Source organism: Myotis davidii, unplaced genomic scaffold, assembly GCF_000327345.1.
Source record: "Myotis davidii unplaced genomic scaffold, ASM32734v1 scaffold309, whole genome shotgun sequence".
NCBI lineage: Eukaryota > Metazoa > Chordata > Mammalia > Chiroptera > Vespertilionidae > Myotis > Myotis davidii.
This window is the reverse complement of record NW_006383013.1, coordinates 1,537,274-1,542,173: the sequence shown is the minus strand read 5'-3', so window position 1 is coordinate 1,542,173 and position 4,900 is coordinate 1,537,274. Positions and strand designations below refer to the sequence as shown.

At 45.9% G+C, this 4,900-nt stretch overlaps 1 long non-coding RNA gene across 2 annotated transcripts; it reads left to right on the top strand.

Moving 5' to 3' along the window:
* The first annotated feature begins 6 nt into the window (after window positions 1-6).
* LOC102764525 lies at window positions 7-4,160 on the top strand. 2 transcript variants are annotated; one of them, XR_436476.2, is made up of 4 exons: window positions 7-233; window positions 823-1,028; window positions 3,465-3,583; window positions 3,764-4,160. It is a non-coding gene; the product is annotated as an uncharacterized LOC102764525 (long non-coding RNA). The 2 variants fall into 2 exon arrangements; XR_001512341.1 differs by lacking the exon at window positions 3,764-4,160 and having other exon boundaries at window positions 3,465-3,729.
* Window positions 4,161-4,900: the final 740 nt, after the last annotated feature.

The following is a 4,900-nucleotide window of genomic DNA, read 5'->3' as shown; positions in this document are numbered from 1 at the left end:
CCGCGCGGCGGGGCCGGTGACGGGAGGCGCTGACGGCGCCTACGTGTCACCATGGAAACCAAACAGTAAACAGAGGATTCGGGAGCTCCTGACGCGGCCTGACCGGACGACCTGCCCTGGAGCAAAGGGCCAGAAGCTGGGGAGGGCCGGGCGGAACCTGGACCTAGCGCCCCTTCCGGGAGGTCCCGGGGAGTCAGCTCGACCTCTTGCAACCCAGGAGCCAGCAGGGACAGGTCGGGAATAGAAAGGAGCGCTCCTGGATGGAAAGCCTGCCTGAGATTTGTTTTGTGTTTTTGTGTTTGTTTTGTTTTGTTTTGTTTTGTTTTTGAAGAGCTTCCATTGGCCTCCAAGGTTGTTGGGGATATTGGTTTTGCTTTGTTTTTCTCTAACTAGTGGCTAAGAAGTCAGGCTTTGGAGCCACGGTGCCCGGACTTCAACTCTAGCTCCCCCACTCTGGTTTGGATGATCTTGAGCAGATGACAATCCTGTGCCCCGACACTTGGTTATCTAGAAAACAAGGAGAATAGCAGGACTTCCCTGCTAGCGTGGTATTAATGCATTAATATAGATGTGTGTGTAACTGTCTAGCACATGTTTTAGTCTTACAATGAACAATTTTAAAAGAACTTCCCACTCTAAAGTTAGTATTACGGTTTCATAAAATACGTCACGTGTTAACTGAAATGGGCTCTTACCAAATAAAAACATTGCTTGTCTCAGTTTGCACTGCTTCGCGGTTTTAATTTTGAAACACAAAAACTCCAAATGGTATATAGACTAACAGAACTTAAGGACCTCAACTTCCGTTTCTTTGTCTTTCAGGCCATTGTGCTGTCTTCTCTTCAGATCTGCTGTTTAAACACTGTGTTGTGTGCTACCAGAGTCAGACACTGCATTCAAAATGATCACAGCGATTCTGAACCATTACAGACCTTTAAAGTGGAGGCACGTAGCAGAGTCCGTGTGTTGGGAACCAGCTGTTTGTGTAATTGGGAATTACTTCCATGTAGAATACATTGCTTTAAATGGTAAGTAATTTTTAAATGAAGCTCACATATACATTAAAAAAAAAAAAGTTCAACAGTAATCCCAGCAACTGTTTAGAACATAAAACAAGATTTTTTTCAGAAGGGTTTTGTCACTGACAACATCTAGAATTGCCAATTTATGGTGTTTTGCTACTACGTTTAAATTCTCAGCAGGTGTTGTGACCCCTTGTGGATGACCAACCCTAGGGCGACCCCCATAACTCCTGCCCCCTGGTGGCCATGCCTTTGTGTGGCTCAGTGGTTGAATCATCAACCTGAGCACCGGAGAGTCTCGGGTTCGATTTCCAGTCAGGAGCGCATGCCTGGGTTGCAGATTCCATCCCTGGTCCTAGTTGGGGCACGAGGGAGAGGCAGCCAATATCTCTCTTTCAATCTTCCTCTCCCTGCCCCCCTCCCACTCTCTCTAAAAACCAATATAAAAATATCCTTGGGTGAGAATTAACAATAAGAAAATTTTTTTCAAGAAATAAAAAAGAGTCAGGCCCTTAGTTATACAAGGAAACAAAGTCTGTCAACAACCAGAATGAGCTCAGAAGCAGACTCTACCCTGTTCGAGCATCTAGCTGAGAACGCAGTTTGGCTAGCACCTTGATTGCAGCCTTGTGAGGCCTTGAACAGAGGATCGACCCACAGAGACTGTGAGACAGTGAAGCTGCCCAGCGTCTGGGAATCTGTTCCACAGAAATACAACGCAAACCCACCCTCTCTGCCTCCACCTGGGACAGACGGGCTCCTGCCTCCTGGCACTTGGCATACTACTGCAGCACCCCATACACGGCTCAGGCCTGCCACCCTAAGGGATGCGCTATGGGCCCTTCGGTGTCTTTCCTCACAAGTCATTAGATATTGTCAGAGTTTGAAAGCTGGAAAGGGAGTTTTGAGATTTTTGAAACACATTCCTGATTTTTTTAAAATATACTTTTACTGATTTCAAAGAGGAAGGGAGAGGGGGAGAGACATAGAAACATCAATGATGATAGAGAATCATTGATTGGCTACCCCCTGTACACCCCACACTGGGGATCGAGCCTGCAGCCAGGGCATGTGCCCTGACCAGGAATTGAACCGTGACCTCCTGGTTCATAGATTGACGCTCAACCACTGAGCCACACCAGCCGGGCCCCACTCCTGACTTGGTAGACGGAGGAAACAGTCTCAGAGGGCTTAGAGTCTTACCCTGGGTCACATAAATACATATTTAGGGGCAGATTTGAACATTCTAGCAGAGCAGTTAAGCACTTTGGACTTTAGAGTCGCAAAGAGCTGACTTCAAACCTCAGATCTTCTATTTATCAGTGGTGTGACGTTGGTTAACTTATTTAACCTTTCCTAGATCACTTTCCTATCTATAAAATGAGGATCCTGATAATATCTGCCTCACAGGATTGTTGTGAGGACTAAAAGAGAGCATCCGTTCAACAAAAAGTATTGCACACCCATTATGTGCCAGTTGCCAGAAGTGAAATGGTTAGCAGAGACTGTGGTCCCTGCTTTAGCATTGCCTGTGAAGTGCATAGCTCAGTCTGGCACAGAGCAAGCACACATGTAAAATGTTAGCCATTGTCAATATTATATTCTAGGGCTCCAGGTTCTATTCCAATCACATGCCTCCAGGCAAACTCCATAAATTCACATCATAGAACCTCTTTGTGTCATTCCAACTGCCTATATCCCCTACCCCCCCACCCCACCCCACCCCCGAGAAATTCCATAGGTATCACTAACTCAACATGTCCAACCCAGAACTTACTGTCTTATCTCCCAAACCTGCTCTTCTTCCTATAGTCACAAAGTCATTGGTGAAACCACAAGCCGCCTTGTGTGTCAAGCATGGTAAACCTGGGAGTGAGCTTGAATTCCTCCCTCACCCTCACCTCCCACATCTACTCAATCACCAAGTCCAGACAGGGCTACCCCCTAATTACCTCTTGTTCCCTCTACATTCCCACCACCACGGCCTTGGTTCAGCCTACACACAACTGAACCAAGTAAATACCAGGCTTTTCATGCTCTGGCCACAGCTATCTCTTCTTGACCTATCTCCAGCCCCCTCCACTTTGATGCTGCAATATTGATGCAAATGAAATCAGTTGTACGTACGGGGTGCTCTTTAATTTACATCTCCCACCTCTCCACCCCCACCCCCACAGTTTATAGTCCAGCAAAACCAAGTGCACTGTTTTACGAGTCTGTGTCTTTACAGTGCTTTCCCTCTGCTCTCTGGAACCCTTCCAACTCTCACTTGCTCATTCTGTCGAACTCCATTCACCTTTGAAGCCCAGTTCAGAGGTCCCTTCTCAGAGGCTCCCTAGAGTTCATCCACTCCCTCCTTCGTGCAAAACCTGCACCTCGTGTTAATTTTCATTGGTACAGTAGATTGTAATGGATATGTTTATGTGACTTTCTCCCTCATAGACCATGAACTCTTTGAGGACAGGGCTGTGCCTTCCTCGCATCTGAATGCAGCACCTGACATATAGTAGACACCCAGAAACTTTTATCGAATGACATGAAGCCCATGCTTGCTCCAGAGGGTATATATTTTCTCCCCTGAAACCCACACCCCCCTAAATTATAAAGATAATACATAATAGCTAACACTTTTATCATGCTCTTGTGTGCCCAGGCACTGTAATTTAGCGCTCTGTACATACTAGCTTCTTTAATGCCCACAACAACCCCAAGACCTAGGTACAATTATGATCCCCTTACAGATGGGGAAACTAAGGTGGCCCATCCAGGAGCCAATCCCAAGCTGAGTCTATGCTATATTGGATCCAATTCCTCAAACCCTGGTTAACTACTCATCTTGTTTTGATAAGTTTAGCTGTGATGGCAGTTTCATGATTGACTAAAAAGACTGAAGGGGAATCATTGCTTCTGTAGCTCTGACCACAAATTGCTTGCTCCCCAGTGTAAATATGGCAGCAACTGAGGCTGCACCATCTACCCTTATGATCAAGGCGGGGCCTTTTGCTCCATATCCTTACACAGGCTCCCTTCCTGGGGGCCTGCTTCCAATGTCACCAATGATCCAGCCCCTCTGCGTTCTTATCCGCATCAACTGATGGAACCACACCCAAGCACCACGTCGGTGTGAGCTGAAAGTTTTTTTAAAAAAGCCTTATTAATTCAGAAGAGCTGATGGCCACTGGGCCAGGCAGCCTCCTTGGAACAATGGTCAGAGCCCTTTCTGCCCTTTGTACTCTGGGGCGGCTGAACAATGCTTCCTGGGCACAGGAGAGGCAGTTTAGTTTAGTCCACGAGTGGGTGTGGGGGACCATTGAAATGACTTGCATTGCAACTAAGCTTCTGGGGCTTTCTCCTTTGTGCAAAGGAAGTGGAAATCCATCCAGCCAGCAGCCCTCGGGGACTTTGAACTCACTCATCAGGAGTCAATACACCTTATTCCCAGCTGCTTTTCTTCCGGTCTGGGCATATTGGTGGTAAATGATGATTATGGTAGTAACGACATTGATATTGATACCGATAGTGATAGCAGCTACGCCTTATTGTCCTATTGTCCTGCACACTATATGATAAGTTTCATCATTTCACACACCAGTTGCTAAGAGTCCGTGAACTCAAATGAGTGTGGTAGTCTGAAAATTTTATAGCAATAAGAGTGAAAAACATAGTTTTGTTTGTTTGTTGAAGATGAACATACCTATATTTAAATACACGTCCATTCTTCAGTTAAAATTTGTTTTAAAAAAGAAAACATAAATTAAGTGTTGCAGATATGATATTGGGCTGTGAAAAAACAAAGTAGGATAGTGGGGTAGGGAGTCATGAAGACTCTCTCTGACTACCCTTATGATCAAGGTGGGACCTTTTGCTCCATATCCTTA